At 42.7% G+C, this 20,137-nt stretch overlaps 1 protein-coding gene across 4 annotated transcripts in view; it reads left to right on the top strand.

Moving 5' to 3' along the window:
- The window catches only part of LOC137521585 (germ cell-specific gene 1-like protein), a 72,020-nt gene that overhangs the window by 15,364 nt on the left and 36,519 nt on the right, over window positions 1–20,137 (top strand). The window contains exon 1 of one of the 4 annotated variants that reach the window (XM_068241025.1): window positions 1,310–1,451. The exons of 2 other annotated variants lie outside the window; for them this stretch is intronic. The gene's annotated coding sequence lies outside the window, so the exon portion shown is untranslated. Of the gene's footprint in view, window positions 1–1,309; window positions 1,452–12,124; window positions 12,227–20,137 lie in introns of those variants that run through there. One more of the 4 variants, XM_068241023.1, reaches the window with a different exon arrangement.

Here is a 20,137-nt window from a genome sequence, read left to right as displayed (position 1 = left end):
ACTAAGGCTGAAAAATTTGTTACAGAGTCTCTTTAAGCTTTCAAAAAACTTATGAGCATTTAAAGGAATACTGTAGGGGGCTCGGGGGAAAAGAGTTGAACTTACCTCGGGCTTCTAATGGTCCCCCGTAGACATCCTGTGGCCGCACAGCCACTCACCGATGTTCCGATCCCAGCGTCCGGTTCCCTTCTGGAATTTCCGACTTTAAAGTCGGAAAACCACTGCGTCTGTGTGGCCGTGTCCTCGCTCCCGCTGATGTCACCAGGAGCATACTGCTCAGGCCCATACTGTACTGGGCCTGTGCAATATGCTCATGGTGACGTCAGCAGGAGCGAGGGCGCGGCTGACAGGGGCAGTGGTTTTCTGACTTTAAAGTCGGAAATTCCAGAAGTGAACTGGAGGCGGGGCCGGAGCATCGGTGAGCGGCTGCGCGGGCACAGAACGTCTGCGGGGGACCATTAGAAGCCCGGGGTAAGTTCAACTCTTTTTCCCCCTACCCCCCTACAGTAGTCCTTTAAGCCTCGTGGGGCCATATGCAATTCACTTTTTCACCTGAGTTTTCTCCTAGGTGATATTTTTACATTTGTCAATAAAATGCCTTTCAAACCATCAGCAAGCAAAAAAATGCTCAAAATAGTTTTGACAGTACTTTTTCACCTACTTGTAATACTTTCTCCCTTGTAAAGTGCTAGAAAGTTATTTTACATGGAAGATGAAAAATTATCTCCTAGGTGAAAAACTGAATTTCATATGGCCCATGGTGTGCTGGGACTATTTGAAGATTTGTGCTGAGGCTGCAGTAAATGGCACTAGTCCATGGCTCTCAATGTGGGGATAAATGAGCCTGTTGAAAGCCAGGCTGTGAGTGAACAAGCAAATGACAGGAGCTGTGTGTGACGATGCGCTGATGGCCACACATGGGAAATACTCTCCAGCAGACCTCATGTAAGGAAACTGGCCTCTTCCCAGCCTGCCTGTATTACTGGGAAAGACATTGAAGTAAACTCATTACAAACAGGCTGCTGTAATAACAACCTGAACACAAACACACTGAAATAATCGGCCCTTAGTACTGATATACTGTAACCAATCTTTCTTCAGTAGTTTCTAGACCTTGAAAGATGTAATAGATAATTGGCTTTCTTGTACATACAGTATATCTAATCAGACATAGGGTGCAGGGGCTTGTCATGTGCGGGAGGTGCAAAGTTAGTAATATTCAGCTGCTGATGCATACAATAATAAACGTGGTGCCAGGCAGCATTGGCTGAAGATAGTGAGTGGGTTGTTGGCCTCCCTAAAAATCATTTGCTGCAGCAGTGACTGGAGAAGGAACAGTAGCGAAGTCTTCAGCCCTCCACAGCGTGAAGATGCATTGTGCTGCTTCAGTGTTCTGGAGAAGACCTGGCTTCCCTCCTATGTAACTGTGCATCCCTTTATAGAAGCCTGAGGTGAGTACCAGATATAATCAATATATCAATCACTATAGTAATATGTATAAAACTATTTGGTGAGGAAAGAAATGTGGAAGCTGTCAGTTCTGGTTTTGCTTTTAACCAGTTGCCAGAGCATCATTCAGTACATCTTCAGTGACTTAATAGGTAGCAGTGGGGTAGCAATAGGGGGTGCAGAGCTTGCAACTGCACCTTGGGCCAATGAGGCCCTCCCTCAACCACAGTATTTGCTGTTTATTAGTCCTGTGCTGGTAATAATCACTTCTATAGATGCTTTGAATAATAGTAATTATTAACAAACTGCTCCCCATCCCCTACTTGCACCTCTCACACTGTGGTTGTCTTTGGCAGGTTTTGGTGCATCATATCAATTGTTATGTATAGACTGCTTGAGGGAGCCCCATTTAAACATACACTGGGGTCCCATTTAAACGTGCACTGGGACCCATGGCTCCTTAGCTACACCACTGGCAGGTAGCTTTACTACCTACTGAGTCACAGACCTGAAACAGACATTATGATGAGGATTCAGACTTCTTAGAGTTTGCTCGCTGTATGCTTGTTCCTTTTGTCAGTGGCTACACAAGTATGACTAAGGTGCCCTGGAGCTTGCACCTTTACCAATAAATATATCAGGGGCACCTCTCTTATTTCTCTCATGATTAATGTATTTCTTCTTTAACTTGAGGTTATGTATGAAATCATAAAAGCAGTGATTCAATAACTCTGCTCACTTTAAATATCCATGTATGATTAAAAAAAGTATCCATTTTTTAAATATATCCCTTCACAGCTAATTCAGTGTTTGAAATGAAGAGAAATAAAGTTCATAGCACTTCCCTGATCAGGAGTATTTATTGGATAGTTATAGATACCTAGATTTGCTTTTTTTCTGGCCTGTTGGGGGGCTCAGGGGGTTTCTGAGAGCCACTGTCACTCTCTTGTATCTCCAGGAACATGATGAAATTTCCTCTCACTAAACAGTCTCCTGTGGTAATGTCCTTTATTAGCTCTCCTCTCAGTATAACGTATACAGAGATGAGTATTTAGTTTGAGGGCTCGTTCACACTATGAGCGTTTCCTTTTTTATGAAGTGTTGGCGATTTTAGAAATCATCCTAAATGCACTTGTGCAATGTTTTACTATGAGAGTGTTCGCATGTGTGAGTGTTTCAATTTCTTTGAAATTGCAAATGCACTACATGTACCATTTTCTGAGCGCCTTGGCTCAATGGAAGGTATAGGGAAATCGCAAGGCACTTGAAAAAGTGCTTTGTATAACGATCTCCAGAGCGCTTTTATGAATAAATACATTGTATTTATTCATTTCTGGGTCAAAGAGTTAGTTTCCTGACTGACGTCAGGAAGTGAAAAAACAAGTCGCTCAGCAAAAGCGGTTACAAAAGTGCTTTTCTAAGTGCAAAGCAATAAATCGCTCAGCGCTTGCGAATGTGCTGGTGATTTATAATGTGAAAAAGGCCCTAATGTTGTCTCTGTTACTGACGAGAGTTGGAAGTAGCAGAGGCTAGACCAGGACATTGCACAGAGCTAATAAGATTCAGAACTCATTGTTCTGAATCCTGCAGTAAATATGCAGTGTGAGTCTACTTTCTGCTTTCATGGAAGCAAACATAGGGTTAACAGCCTGTGTTCACAAATGAGCTGCTGTGCCAAGGCAGATGAGATTCCTGAGCTGACACAGCTGAGAGATCAAATTACATTTGTGATTGGTCACAGATGAGGGGGATTTAGACAGGCCAAACTCTCTAAATACATACAGGGTGCATTCTCTATGTTTCCTTCTGTCTTGTGCAAGAGTTCAGATCCAGTTTAACTGACAACTTGATAGTCAAGGTCTCTGACTTATTTCAACATCCCTTGTGTGTTATACTCTTTTCTTGCTCCTTTGTGTGGGCTTTTTATGTTCTTTTACCATTCTTGTTGAATAAAAAGTGGGCTTATGAGAACAAGCTCTAAAGGCTTTCTCCATTCATAACAAAAGTGTACCTCCCATCCCACCCCAGCTTAGCTCAATCTAATAAGGAAAAGCAGGACTGAATTAAAATCCATGTAGGAATTGCTAGTCATGTGATCACTTCTACTGTCTTGCCTGCCAGATGTCCAATAGGGGCAGAGTGCATGGATGTAGATACAGAACAGGAAGTCATGGGGCTTGGGCATGGCTGGGGTGAGGAATATGGTATAGTTATGGGTGTGGCCTTTAAGGCAAACAAGAGTGGTTCCAAAGAGCTGTTAGGGTGAACAGCTTTACTGATGGACAGCGGAGAAACGGCGGGCCAGACTGAGGAACAGGAAGGCTCTTTACTATCCAGAGCCTTTCCTTTTCTTAGGTAAGTATCTAACCAGAAATGAGTTTCCTTACTTTAGTGTCCCTTTAAAAGATGATGACATTAATAACCCTTAGACTGCCTTGGACATCTATAGATGTTTCTGTAATCCATACGCCATGAACGTCTAAAGGCACCTGTCATGGATGTCTATAGGCGTTTTTGTTTCCGCCATTCCTGTGCCACGGATGTCTATAGGTAATTAACTCTAAGTTTTAAGCCCAAGTTAACTTTCTGCTTGGTTTGAGATATGCAAATAATTCCACGTTGATGCAGAATACTTCCATTGTAAGGTTTGATTAGTCCATTTACAATAAATTTGCGTAATAATTATCATAATTCTCAAGTGTCTCAAATTTATTTGCACCTCAATAAACAGCATTACTGACTGATGTACTTGTAGATTTTGGCAAGACATCAAATCGACACCAGGGCTCTGTGCCCGCCCACCTGCATGGCCACGTCCTGATTGGAGGGTGGCAAGCTGGGGGGCGTGCCACGGCCACGCAGGTGGAGTTTTCTGAAAACTGATGAAAAATGGCCACCGCCACGCTGCTGAGGAGGGTCTCTCTCTGCCCGAAGACTTCGGGACAGATATTGTATACAACCCTGCGACCTACCCATCCGTCTCGCATGCAGCCTGTGTCATTACAGGCTCTGTCTATTTTCACTGGAAGTACTCTTTAAGAAACAAAAATTCAAACATAGCTGGCACTGGCAGGTAGCTTCTTAAAAAAATAAAAAAAACAAATCACTGGCAAGCTTAGGGTTAACATAGTGACAAAACTCTTGGCAGGAAACAACAGACAGCTCTAACTTCACTCCCTGGCTTTCCTCATTTTAATGGCAATACAGTTTAATAGTAGTAGCATGATTACCTGGTATAAGCCATGCCAGATGCTATGGGGAGTAAGGTACAGGATAATGTTGAGGCCCCCATTATGTATCCAGTAGGGAGGCTGAGTCTCATACAGACTGTGCTGTGCCTGTAACACACTGTATTTACCAACAACTAAGAAGTTCCTATGCAAATACATCACTGTATATTATGGCTATTATTTCAAGTTACATTCCTCCTTTTGTACTCTTTGTAGTCTCAGTATGATTATGTGGTTCGCTGAACTCTGTATAAGCCCATTAATCATGGGAACTGATGTACCAATATCAATTTTTCCCAATAGTTACCAGGGTTATTAATCTCTGTACTGGAAAATGACAGCTGCAGAAAGCAAACTGGAACCTCATCGGTAGCAGTGGGACATTAATGAAAATTGGAATTTTGATTTAATGCATCAGCCCTATAATACTTTGAGTGTTATGCTGATTGCAGCCACGATGTATTGCTTTTTTATGTGATTGGATAACAAAAACAATGAGTACTGGGCATAATACTTTATTTACAGTAATAGTTCATTTTTCATGAGATGCCTTGAAAGCTGTACTCTCTCTTTCAGAACTAGGGGTAGAAGAGAGTGTATCTTAAAGTGGACCTGAACTATTGCACAGGACAGATGGAAAATATAGGGACATGCAACCAACCTGTATGCATTTAAAACGTTTAGCTTGTCTAATTCCCCCTTATCTGTGCCTAATCACAAATTGTAATATGATTCCGCAACTGTGTCAGCTGACTGCCACTGCAGATACGCTAATTTGAAAGCACATGATGTTAACAATATGTCTGCATCCATGAAAACAGGAAGTAGATACATTGCAGATTTATTGCAGGACCTTAATAATTTACATCTACGCTCTGTTTTGATCCCCTTACCGCTGCCAGAGCGTAGATTTCAATCATCCCGCCCTCTATTGCCAATCGCGTCACTCTCTTCCCGCAGATCACTTGCCCTGCTGTCTATATGACGGCAGAGCTGTGTGAGCCGGAAACGAGCCGATTTCATTGGCTCATGACCCTGTCATCACTGGAAGCCAATTCCCATTGGCTTACACTGATGGACAGCGTTAGGAGGCAATAAAAGAGGCTCCTGATGGCAGAGAGAGGTGCCTGCGGGGATGGAGGAGTGGCGGGAGCAGTGGATACGTGCGGCAATTCATCAGGAGGCGACATTCTTTTGTACCAGCAGTCTCTGGTCCTTAGGGAGCAGAGACTGCTGGTACGGAAGTGGTTAAAGGTTATTATGCTGTTGTGTATCTTTTAGAGCAGAGAGGAGTTCTGAGTTCAGGTCCGCTTTAAAAGCTTGTCTAGAAAAATGTTCAAGGCATGTCATGAAAATTCTACAGTTGATGACACTTCACTAAACTAGAGGCAGTGATATGTCACTGTGACGTCTCTAAAGGACAGATAGCTAATGATGGCTATGGGAGCACCTGATGGCAGTGAAAATATACCCTTCCGCATCGTGTTTGAAGAACTTTGCGATCAGGGAACTCCCATCCCCCATACCATCTCCACAAATGATAGATACTTAGAATCGCAGGAAAAGTAAGTTCAAACCTTGCAACCCTGGGCGCTGTCTCTTTAAGTGCCTCAACTTGTGCAGCCTGCAGTCACCAAGTGCTCAACAAATAGTAATATGCGGTCACCACCAGGTTATAAAACCACAATCAGGCTTGTTTGTTGCACAAAAGGGGATTACACTTTGTAAAAAAAACTCCATAGAAAAGATAAAACCTATAACTTACATTGAGGGTCCATGCACACTGGATCCTGGTTGCATATACATGCCTGGGGAGAGGAAACCGGGCTATCTCTTAAACTACCTGCAATGGTTTTTATGGTATAAGGTGCCCGTTACTTTGTGGATTGTGCAATATCTTATAGGCGTGCAAATGCAACCAGGGTCCAGTGTGCATGGACCCTCATTGTAAGTTATATGTTTTATCTTGTCTACGGAGTTTTTAATCTTATCGACACCTCCCTATATAATCTCTATAAAGCTTTGCAAGTACTAGTAGAGTATAGTACTCTCTATAGTAGGGCCGGTTCTAGACTTTTTGCTGCCTTAGGCAAGCTTGTGAGGATGCGCAACCTAGCCCCACCCACCCCCAGATTTGGAATGATCGCACAGCACCCGACAATTTACTCTGCTTCACTTAATGTTCTCACATGACATGCTGCAGCTCAACACAATGGCACACTGGCTGGCTGTGAGTCTGTGACAAACTGCTCACCATCAGCCACTCCATTCCTCCTCAGTCAGGACAGCAGTGCCACCTCCTCCCTTCTGCTGTGCAAGTCAAATGAAACACTGCTGCTCTCCTACCTCCCCCCTCATCATTCACTGTCAGTCTCCTCACACAGCACAACAAGCCGCTCTTCCCCAATGATGTCCTCTTCACTTCGCTCTCCTCTCGCTTCTTCTCCTTCTCTAACTGCATGCTGTAAGTGGAAACACACAGTACAAACATGCTGCCCCTGTAATCTCTGCGCCTGATGCAAATGTTTCCCCTTGCTTCATGAGAGAACTTGCCCTGCTCTATAGGCATGTCACAGCAGCAGGGATAACCATGTGGCTTGGTCCATACAGCTGATAAAAAGTACCATGCATGTACAGTACAAATTTAGGGTTACTACCAATGCAAACATTCAGCTAGTATTATTGATGTGTTATGTAGTACCACCATTTCCCATGGCACTGCACGAGGTAACAAAAACATAACAGTGTTAAAAGTTTCAATAACTTATGGAGCTGTGTGACAAAGCATACAGTCCTGTGAAGAATAGTATGGGAAAGAGTTCTTCCATAACCATTTCCGCTTCAAGGGGATTGAAAGAGCTGACAGGATTAAATACCTAGCAATGCAGCATCACTCTTAATGAATTTGTGTTTTCCCTGCAGTTAATGCCACTAGAATATGAGAATGCATTAGATATATGGATTAAGGATAGGCTGACCTACTCTCCAGGGAACTCCTGCCAACAACGAGCAGCTTCAGTACAAGGGAAGTCACTTTGCAAATTGTTTTTAGTCTTTTATAAGGCAGCCTTGTAAGTGCTTTATCTGCTCAGAGACAAACACACACAAATGCTAAATCAGACTTGCTGACAGTTACCTTATACTATGAATGCTAAAATTCTGAATCATCGAGCAAGGACTTCCATATTATCGCATAAGCAAGATAACTGTAGCGTCATATCCATTTCTTGGCCTGGGTTCACAGGTTTTTAGCTGTTGTAAACCTAAGGGGCCCATACACTGGTTGATTTCAGCCATCAATCGATCGGCCGATCGATCGATTTAGGGCCAATTTTGATCAATTTGATCTGTCTGACAGGACGGAAACTCTAGGTCGATCTGCAGCAGATCGATGGCTCATAGAGTTGCATTGGATCTAATGGTGCAATAATGCATTTAGATCGATTTCCAATAGATTTCATTCTGGAAAGGCACCAGGGCCCTAGACTCTCTTCATGCCCTAGGCACCTGCCTAGAATTGCCTTGTGAATGATCCGGCTCTGGATGCCTCATAAAGAGCCTCGAGCTGCCTCAAAAGCAGCCCTTAAAATAGTAAATTTCTATGTAATGCTGGCTTTAAAAGCTCATTATTTTTCTTTTTTTAACTAATACCCTTTGTAAACCTAACTAATTGTCCTTAGAACACTGCCTACCTGTCTCTGCTACATTAGCACCTATGTTAATTGCAGAAATAAAGGGAAATGTGGGCACCAGAGAATTCATAGCCGCTGCTTGTATAGCGTGCAGCCCCGGTGCCCACATTTCCCTATATAGCCGCAATTACCCCTTGTGCCCAAATTTCCTGTTTTCCATTTTCTTCCCTTGACAAAGGGAAAATAGCTCCTTGCCAGGGGCGTAGCAATAAGGGGTGCTGAGGCGACCGCATCATGGCCCTTGGGTTAGAGGGACCCCGAAGGGCCCTCCCTCAACTACAGTATTAGCTCTCTATTGGTCCTGTGCTCATAATAATCACTTCTATGGATACTTTGAATAGTGGTAATCATTAACAAACTGCTCCCCATCCCCTTCTTGCACCTCTGACACTGTAGTTGCTATTGGCATATTTTGGTGCGTTGTATCAATTGTTATGTATAGAGTGCTTGGGGGGCCCCATTGTAAAACTTGCATCGGGGCCCACAGCTCCCTAGCTACACCACTGCTCCTTGCCTTTTACATATCCATGAACATGCATGCTTTGCTACCCTGACTGTGCATGCTCACAGCAAGAATTCTAGCTATTCTAGCTCTAGGTTTATACCTCTCTAGTGACCAGGCCATTTTTTACATTTCAGCACTTCACAGCTTTAACGGTTTATTGCTCGGTCATACAACTTAGCACCCAAATTAATTTTACCTTCTTTTCTTCCCACTAATTAATAGTGCTTTCTTTTGGTAGTCTCTGATTCCTGCTGCGATCTTTATTTAATTTTTTTAATAAAAGATTATCTTTTTTTTTAAATCCCTATTTCTATTATTCCCCTCCACCTGCCTCTAAAATAGCCCTAGACAGCGATACAAGTACACATACTGTACATAGGCATAAGCCTATGTATTGGATTAGTTTGTGAGACAATGGGAGGGACAGTTAAGTGACAAGGCTGTCCCCTGTACAGTGCTGCACTAGATTGCAGTGCTGTACAAATGTTTATTGGCTTTTTGTAATCTTTATTTCAGCCTGCTAGCTCCAATCGCCTCGCTCTGTTTACTGCAGGGAACGCTCGCGAGTGCTCGTTCTCTGCAAATCTTAGCTTTCTCGAGGAACCAGAGAGCCACACTTCGCTGGCCTCCTGCGTTAGGCGGTCGCAGAGTGGTTAAAGCAAAAATGCACACCTATGCTATCTGTAATTATGAGAAGGGCATATCACTAGTGCTTCACAGCTTGTTTTATGGTACAATGGTTAATTTGCATATATTCAGCAGTGTTGCTCTGGGAGACATCTCAAGCTCACTCCAACCTGAATTATCGCAAATTCTTTCTGTTTTAGGAAAGCAAACTTTTGTTTTTCTTAACAGCTTGTTTTAGTTTGGGATCACTAAACAATTTCTGCTACCAGGCTGTGGCATTTTTTCAGTGTCGATATGGTATATTCTCCAACTCCCTCGTTGGATGGCCGGCCAAAATTTTAAACGCATCAGGTTACTCAAATCAGAGGCATACAGATTTAAGAAGAACATTGCTGAAATATCAATTTCATTGATGAAAGAACAAGCGGACTCCAACACTCTCCAGGCAAAGAACTTCTTTATTGGCCACAAAGCAACAGGTAAAACAAATGCCCCCTGTCTACAGCTGTTTCATGTGCTTGACACGCCTCTTCAGGACACGTGGGACACATTTGGGGAAATATCAATTTCAGTCTTTTATAAATAAGTCAGGGTACACATTGTGCACTGCTGTCATGTGAAAGCGGGGGCATCAAAAATATTATTGCAAGGAGTTGGTAAAAACCTTTGGTTAATTTCGGGGAAGTTAAATCTAGGATCAATTCCTTTATGATCAATGAAAAACTGACCAACATCCGGAAAGATACCCATAAGAAATTTGAAAAAATCTGGTATGCCTGGCTTAAACTTGAACATCCCTCATTGGAGGACACTTTGATAAAAAGGCTGTGAGATATACTCCATCTCTTCTTCTCTTGCTTTTCCCTCTTTCCTATATCATTTCTCTTATCTCACCAGACTCAACCCACATTCTCCAAGGTGTTCTGTCTATTCTCAGAAAACAGATCACCAGGGGCGTAACTAGAAATCAGTGGGCCCCCCTGTGAAACTTTGAATGGGGCCTCCCCCAGCCTCCCAACCCCGAGTATAGGTGCCCCCAGTATAGCCAGGTATAGGTGCTCCTTGTATAGCCAGATATATTTGCCCCCAGTATAGCCAGATATAGGTGCCCTGAGTATAGCTAGGTATAGTTGCCCCCAGTATAGACAGGTATACTGTAGGTGCTACCAGTATAGACAGGTATAGGTGCACCCAGTATAGCTAGATATAGGTGCTCCCAGTATAGACAGGTATAGATGCCCCCAGTATTGCTAGATATAGGTGCCCTCAGTATAGCCAGGTAGTGGTGCTCCCAGTATAGACAGATATAGGTGCCCTGAGTATAGACAGGTATAGGTGCCCTCAGTATAGCTTGGTACAGGTGACCCTAGTATAGGTAGCCAGCTGGGTGTCCCAGGAGTGCAGGAGGGGTCACAGTGCAAGAGGGGGGAACAAAGGCCACACCGAGCGGCGCAAGACGGGCTCACTCCCTCCCTCGGGCTCCACCATCAGCACTTCCCCCTCCAGCAGTGAGGGGGAAGCATCAAGTGGGCATGGAATGCAGACATACCTCTTCTGCATTCTATGCCGCGGAGGTTCTTCTCTGTAAGCACCTGAAGCAACTTCCTGATAAAAATTTAAAGTAGAACCACCGCCGCATGGAATACGGAAATATATCCGCGTTCCATGCCCGCTTGATGCTGCGTCACTGCAAGAGGGAGAATCGCTGACGGGTGAGCCTGAGGAAGTGGGGGAGTGGTTCCCCCTCCCTGCCACTCTGTGGGGCTATTGTTCCCCCGTCACGTCCCCAAAATCGGCCCTGGGCCCCCACACGACTGCATCCCTTGCAGCCACCATTGTTATGCCTCTGCAGATCACCAATGTCCTACAACCCAGTAGTCCTTTTCCTGCTGGACTAGTTTCCCTACCTAATCTAATACATGCTCCAGAAAGTAGGCTGTAGTCCTCTGGAGAACAAATTAAAGGACAACTGTAACAAGAGGGATATGGGGGCTGCCATGTTTATTTCCTTTTTAGCAATACCAGTTGCTATCCTGCTGATCCTCTGCTTCTAACACTTTTAGCCATAGGCCCTGAACAAGCATGCAGCAGATCAGGTGTTTCTGACATTATTGTCGGATCAGACAAGATTAGCTGCACGCTTGTTTCTGGTCTTATTCAGAAACTACTGCAGCCAAATAGACAAGCAGGACTGCCAGGCAACTGGTATTGTTTAAAAGGAAATAAATATATACCTCTCGTTACAGTTGTCCTTTAAACTCACACTGGCAGAACTGTTCCAATTTCTGTTTACATTCATATGTGTTACATTGTTATTGTCTGTGATTAATGTTTATGACTATACCTAATTACGATATTTGTCATGTTTGTCATGTTGAATTTTTGTTATACAAACAATAAACACAAAAATATTATAAACAGACCCCTTAGCATTCTCCTTTTAGCACTCCTGTAAGGTAATTCATAATGAAGCAGTGATGGTGGGCTTTGATAAACCTGCTCACATCCAAATAGACTGCAAACATCTTGAAACCAATGTCCAATCATCATTCTAAGGGATAATCTAAGCGTTTTAATCAGCTTTGTCCAGCCGTCATAATAAAAAGCCAGGCCAGCCCTGCAGATGAGGCCTCCTCAGTCCCATGTTCATCATCTGTCAGGAAACTTGATTAATTTGATTCTCTAGGCTGTGATAGACACTTCCTCATCATACCCATCAACATGTAAGTACTCATGACCTCAGCCTGCGTCTGTGTATTTATGCTATATAGACTATATTCAGCCTCTATTCCATAGGCAAGTGACCCAACCTATGTTTCCTTGCACATGTATGTATCATTGCTGCACAGGCCATGTGTCGTCTCTTCCCAGATGTATGGTATGCTTTCTGCTTGTAATGTATGATGCTTTGTGCTGTGAATATTGAAAATTTCCCTGTGTGCCACAGCCTGAAAAAGGCTGGATACCACTGATATAGGTGATCATTTTACGTGTACCATTTTTACTTTCATGTATGATTTTTTCTTTAAAAAAATACCACAAAAAAATGACACTTGAAGCAAACAAAAAAAAAAACGTATGAGGTAATGAATTGTATGTATATTACAGATTACGAATAGAACATCAGTAGCAAAGAAAATAGTCTCGTATTTTTATTTTCAATTGTATTTTTTTTTATAACATTGCATCATTCTGTCATATTTGCAGTTTAGAAACCACACTGTTTTTTAAGCAATTAAACAAATAATGACCCTTTGAACCTTCCTGCAGTAAAACCTGATCTCAAGCTGTCTCGCACGGTTTCTTGGCTATTTACATGCTTCAGAAAACAGGACTGTATTCCACCCAGTAGGTCTAAAGGGGCCCATACACTGGTCGATTTCAGCCATCGATCAATCGATTCTATAGAATCAATCAGAAATCGATTCTTTCACATCGATCGATCGATCGATTTGTGGCCGATTTCAATAGATTTCGATGGATTTGATCTATCTGACAGGATGGAAAGCCCAGGTCGATCTGCTGTTGGTAGCAGATCCATGGCCCATAGAGTTGCATTGGATCTAATGGTCCAATAATGCATTAAGATAGATTTCCAATAGATTTAATTCTGAAATCTGTTGGAAATCTGTTCCTAGTGTGTGGCACACATCAGATATATTCCTGTCAGATTCAACCTGACAGGCATCTGACAGAAATCTATCTGATGGTCAAATCTGCTGCAAATCTATCAGTGTATGGCCACTTTAAGAGCAAAGGGTAGCTTGTTTGCATAGATAACAACTGAAGTTTTCTTTTTAAAGCTGGCCATACACTGGCCCGATTTGCCGCCGTTTTGACAGCAGATTCGATCACTGGGATCGAATCTGCTGCCAATCGTTCGCGCTAAACGCACCCGCTGATCCAATTTCCTCCCGAAATCGGATCGGTCCGTCGATCGCGCCGTGCGGGAAATTAACGTCGATTGCCCACGGGTAGGGAGCGCGTCGCTAGCGGCGGCCGATCCGATGCAGGTATACATTACCTGACGCTGGCTCCCGGGCATCTTCTCCGCGCTGCACCGCTCTGTTCCTGCTCCATCCCGGCGTACATTAACTTCCTGTGTCACTCCAGTGACCAGGAAGTTCAACTAGAGGGCGCTCTATTTGAACTTCCTGGTCACGGAGTGACACAGTGTACGCTGGGATGCGGTGCAGGATGCTGGGATGCGTGCAGCGCGGAGAAGAGGACCCGGAGCCAGCTTTAAATAATGTATACGGGGGAAGGGGGAGACAGGCGGCAGAAGCAGCTGAACAGATTGTGATCAGCTTCAGCCTGAAATCGATACACAATCTGTTTGCAGTAAAGGCAGCCATATGATCCCTCTCTGATCAGATTCGATCAGATAGGGATCTGTCAGTTGGCAATGGCAAATCGACCAGTGTATGGCTACCTTAACTCTTCCTGTACTGGAAAACAGCATGAGACTACTATTCTATTTGTTATCTGTACTACACCTACAATTTATTATCTCATAAGTTTATTTTAGCTTCAGGTTTGCTGTAAGGTACTCATTAATGGTATTTTTTAGTGAATGGTCATATTTTCAATCAGATTATCCAGATCATTTAGTATTAAAAAGAAAAGCAGGTGGGTTTAATCGATCATGAATGATCAATTATTAAGTTAAAGCACTGGCATGATGAACTTTTCATGCATTCAATTACAACCTGTTTCAGTATCTTGAATAGTTTGGACTCTTTAATGCTCTGGATCGATTAAAAATCGTTTACTAAGAATCAGGCCGTTAATGGGCACTTTTAGAGTGTAGAGTATAGTTTCTATAAGCAATAAAGTCCCCTTTGAGCTTGTTAAATAAGAGATCAAAATAAATGAAACTTATGCTGGATGAAGTTGTGGCTTTGACTCACATTACTACAATATAGTTTTTTTTCCCAAGCATTATGTCCATTGACTATCCAACACCATGAATGAAAACTAAACTTTTTAACAAGATCTGACTGTGATCCCACTATGGTATCATAGGTTTCAAGGATTCTTCAACTATGTGGCTATATTTTTATGGGCTTTGTTACTTCTCAGATTCGGTGAAGTTTCTGTGATGGGTCTTGAGTTGTTATAGAGGAACTTTACTCTGTCTCTGCTTCAGGCTGGAATTAATCTCTCTCTGTCATTGGGTCAGCCACATAGATTTGCATTCTCCATTTGTTTCTCACCTGGGCAGTCTCCGTTTTACCCCCAAACCACGTCAAGCCACCGCAGTCTCTGCCGCCCATGACTCTGGTTTCCGTAAATGTCTGCTTGCACACTTTTCTCAATGTATGACTCTGAAGGTGGTGTAAGCCCATACCATCTGAGCTTTGACTCCTGTATCTTGTCAGTCATACATGACATACCTACAATATGCTGGATGTCTTCATATTTCCTTCTGTCTTGAAGGAAGACCCCTAATATCCAATGTAGCCTCCTAATCTCTGTTCTACCCTGGAGTTCTTCTCTTTAGTGTCCATGCCTCTGCACCATATAGGAGTACTGGTCTCCCCATTGTTCTGTACACCTTCATTCTTATTGTCATTTTGTGGTCACACAGTGGTATTGTGGTATTACTCCTGAGTCCTGATAATTCCTTCCACTTCTGTCATGCTAACCTTGTTTTGGCTTTTATCATGGAGCCTAATGCTGGGAATACACGGTTCGTTTTTGCCTTCGTTTAAACCTTCGATTCGTTCGGTAAACGAATCGAGTGTTGAAAACGTATGTGAAAATAGTCATAATCTCATTATAGTTTCGATTAATAGACCCCAAAAACGAACGACTAGTGATCGAACATGTTTGATATTATCTCTCTTTATCCATCTAATCGAGCCATTGGTAGGCTTGATGGCTGTTCAGATCGATTATATATTCGTTTATGCTAGTCCGTCCCTGTAAAAAGGGATTTTCGTTTCGTTTCTTTGCAGCCTTCGATCATTGGAAAAACGAAACCATCAGAATCGAAAAAAAAAAACGAAACCGTGGTTGGTGATATTAACCGTATGACCGATTATTTCGGGATCGAAAAGGACAAAAGGCACAATCGAAACGAAGGTTTAAACGAAGGCAAAAACGAACCGTGTATTCCCAGCATAAGTATCTGGAGGTTTATATCTGTTTCAGCAAGTTTCCATGCTTATCAGTGATCAACAGAGGTTCATCTTCTTTTAAACATATCATGGTCTTGATCTTCGTGGTATTGATTTTAAGACCTTTAGTTTCCAGGGCTTGCTGCCCTCTGATGAATCTTGTCTGCAAATTGGTAGCTGAGTCTTCTGCGATAATGAGGAACTTCAATTGAGAGGAACTTAACTGAATGTAACTAAATTATTACAATTGCTTATATTTTACAATATTTATTTAGTCAGGGTTTGCCCATTTTGAAATCTTTCCTCAGCACAATTTACATTCTTAAATGTATCACAGGTGGTGATATCTTTAGTGCTGGCGAGGAGCATCACTCTGGCATGTTTGTTTACTGTGTGTTTTGAAGTAACCAGAAACAGCAGCTGGGCCCATATGTAATTTTTCTCCTGAGTTTTTTTCTAGATCATTTTTCATCCTCTTTTTAAAATTGAAAAAGTGCCCAAAAGTAGGTGAAAAAGTACTGTCAATACTATTCTCAAGTATTGTCTTGCTTGCAGATGGCTTAAAGGGCATCTTCTAAACAATTAGTGAAAATATTGCCTAGGAGAACACTCAGAAGAAAAAGTGCATATGGGCCTTGGTCTCTCAGAGTGCACTACTAGGAGGAGAAGGCTATATAACTAAATAGCCTATGCTAAACATCAAAGGGAGGGTTGGGCTACATATCCATATAGAGCAGTATACAGGTACAGGACGTTTTTATGATGCTGTAACCAGGATATTTGAGTGCATGCTACTATATGTGGTTACAGTGCCTCCTTAAATTCTCTACATCTACTGCAAAGGATTTAACAAAAATAGCAGCAAATACTGTACCATCATGTAAAAATGTGAAAAATAAGACTAGGCCTTAAATACTCAAACGTTCTCCCTCTGCTTATTTGCATGCAGAATCTAAGTAGTAACTGGTTTTCAATATAGCATAATCCCACTGGTGGGTGACAGACTACTTTGATGCAAGTAATCACCAGATCATGACCCCTGGGATTCACTCACCATAGTCAGCAATAAGGGAAGCAGGTGTGCAGTTCAATATCTGGAGGTTAGCAATGTCAGGGACAAGCCAATAGAGCAGGCGTCAGGCAGGTATACAGGCACGAAGCAAGTCAGGATCCAAACCAAGGTCAGGGCAGGTTAGGTAGCAATAAAACAGGCACATACACTCTGTGCTGCAGGGTTTGCAGCAGTGTCCTACTGCCAGGCTAAGTCTTATATAGGTGGCCATGCACCATTTGTGCCTCTGCATGCGCATTTGTGAGCATGTTAACTTTTTTTTTCATGTCCATAGATGGTCATGCAAAAATTCAGAACATATACACATAATATACGACGCACTGCATAGCTTAGGGACTAGTTACACTGCAGTGTCCTGTGGGGCAACAATGCACGTAGGCACTTGCAGGAGCAGGACTTATCTATTGCTGCTGTTCCCAACTGCTGCTATGCATATATACACCCTTGAAAACTTCACCTAACAACCAAGATATGCGTACCTGTTTATTTACCTGCTCAATCACAGCCCCAGGTGTGCTACCATTTGCCTTCATCGCAATCCTGCTGGTCTATGATCAGTGAGTGGGAACAGCTGTTCCCAAAGTGCCTATAACAAATGAAAGCCGGCATCAGCGAGATGTCGGTGTTCATTGTCAAAGTGAAAGAAAAACAGATACTTACAGCACACAGGCATAAAGTGAGGCGACATCTTGTGGCCAAAAAGTAAAAATACACCCACATACACTATAATAAATAAAAATAAATAGATTTGTATTAGTGATTAACCCTTTCCACCCCCGACCCATAGTTACCAAAATAAAACACACAAAAAAGTTACATCATTTAAAAAAAACTATTAATATGTATGTCATGAGGGTATATTACTGTTATTTTTGTAAATAAGGGCTTCTATTTATTGATATAGTATAAAGAAACAGAAAAAATACACCTTTATTTCCAAAATAAAATATTGTCACCATACATTCAACTAGGCACTTAATTTAAATGTTGTAATAACCAGGACAAATGAGCAAATAAAACGTCTGGGTTTTATCTACAACAGCACAATTTATTTTAAACCTATAATGGCAAAAAAACTGAGAAATATTGTTTTTTTTTAATTTTTCCTCAATATTCCCTCTAAAATGCAGCTAAAATAAAAATAACGCTTAGCAAAAAGTACCACCCAAGCACAACGTAGTTTGTCCCACAAAAAAACAATATATAGATCATATTGGTGTGATAAGTAGCATTAAAGTTAATGGCAAATGAATGGGAGGAGCGTGATGTGAAAATTGCTATGGTTTTTAAGGGGGAAAAAAACTGTGGTTGGGAGGGGGTTAAAGATAGTCTGAAGCGAATTTTTTTTGCTATGTTTACCTTTTAATTCGCTTCAGAACTCTCATTAGCCGCAAACCGCTGCATCCCGGCTGAAAAACGAGGGCTGCAGATCCCCCAAGTCCCCGGGGGTGAATCTGGCCGGCACTTCCTGAAGAGGCAGAGCTCTCTTCTGTAGCTCTGCCTCTTCTGATTTCAATCGTGGTGGATCGCCGCCTCTCCCCGCCCCTCTCACTCTTCCTTCACAGAGAGGGGCGGGGAGAGGCGGCGATCCGCACAGCGATTGACGGCAGGAGAGCAGCAAAATCCACGACCAAGTTGGTTGTGGATGTTTGCCCGGGGATTTGGGGGGTCTGCAGCACTCGTTTTTCAGCGGGGATGCGGCGGTTTGCGGCTAATGAGACTTCTGAAGCGAATTAATAGGTAAATAAAGCTCATTTGAACTACCTTGGGGAGGCTATTTGGGAGTGTCTGTCTAATGATACAAAAGTTCTATTTAACTGCCAAATGCAGATGTCATTTATCATTAGCTATCGTTACAATTTATCTGTGTCTTGGCGCATTCACTCTGGAGAGAAAGATCTACCTGTAAAATATACAGACATAGCTGGAAGGATTTCTTCACTGAAGAAGCTTACAGAAAAAAGAACAATAAGGCTTAGGGATTTGAGATATGATCTTCTCTTTCTCATTTTCCTCCTCTCCCTCCTCCTTCTTCTTCATTCGTATTATTATGTATAGTCAGCAGTATTCTAAGGATTATAAACCTTATCAGCCTTGTTCTCAGGATTAGAAACACCATCAGCATTATTAGTAACAAGATTAAAAATAGTAACAATTACAATAAGAAGAAGTTTTGAATCAGTATGATACCATTGATTGGTTAACTTAAAAAAAAAAAGTAAGCTTTCGTCCAAGAAGCCTTCTTCCGACTATTTCTGTAGACAACAAGAATATAAAATAATAATAATTATCAACATAAGAATAACTATGGTAATAATTACATTATAAATAACACATTAAAGCAAATTTCTAAAGAGAAAGGTGTTCAAATCTGGATACTTACTAACTAAGACAGTGCAGACTTGTCTTGGTCGACAATTGCCTAGCGTGTGTCCAAGCCTTAACACTTAATCCCGTTGAATGATGATCCCTCACACTAACCTTGAGGCTGGATTTACACTTAGATGCGTTATGTTGAGTTGCGTCGCAGCATGCTTTTTTCAATGGGGTGCAATGTGATGCAACTCAATGGAACGCATCTGAGCGTGAATCCAGCCTAAAGTAAACCTGAGATGGGGGACAAGAGGATTTGTACTTACCTGGAGCTTCTTCCCGCTGCCTGCAGTCTGCTAGCTCCCTTGGTGTTTTCCCAGTTCGATCCGTTGTGCTGCTGCAGCCAAATGAAAGTCTGGGCTGCTAGGCATGCGCTGTTCCGGGCTGCACATCTCCTCCGCTCATGCACCCATGACCAGGAGCGCTCTGCGCATGTGGAGTTACAAGTCTGTGACCTATGGGCTGCTAGGCATGCGCTGTTCCGGGCTGCACATCTCCTCCGCTCATGCTCCCATGACCAGGAGCGCTCTGCGCATGTGGAGTTACAAGTCTGTGTGAACTGCGCATGTGGAGAACGCTAATGACCTCGGGAGCAGTATCGAAGAAGCGTGCGGCTGGGACAGCGTATGCGCAGTAGTCCGCAACTCAGTCAGTCATAGACTTTAACTGGGGTGACAGTAGCACAACAGAGTGGACCCGGAGGACACCGAGGGAGCTTACAGACTACATGGGACTGGAAGAAGCCCCAGATAACAAAATCCTCTTGTTTCCCTCGTCTCAGGTACACTTTAACCGAAAACAATCCCATGAACTTACTTGACCTAATACATGTGTCTTACATTAACAATGGTCCATATACTAACCATTTCAGCAGCCAATCCCTGTGGCTTAGCAATAGAGGATGCAGAAACCGTGTCTTCACCAGGGCCCCTGGACCAGAGGGACCCACATCGGACCCTCTTCCAGTCACTGCGCTTTACTGGTGCTTTTAGTAATAATTACCTTTATACTGTATGTGCTTTGAGTAGTAGTAATTATTAACAAACCATTGTTTTCCTCTGCTTACA

The sequence above is a fragment of the Hyperolius riggenbachi genome, chromosome 6, assembly GCF_040937935.1.
Source record: "Hyperolius riggenbachi isolate aHypRig1 chromosome 6, aHypRig1.pri, whole genome shotgun sequence".
Classification (NCBI taxonomy): Eukaryota; Metazoa; Chordata; class Amphibia; order Anura; family Hyperoliidae; genus Hyperolius; species Hyperolius riggenbachi.
Note: the sequence above shows the minus strand (reverse complement) of the source record. Positions and strands in the feature narration are given on the sequence as shown.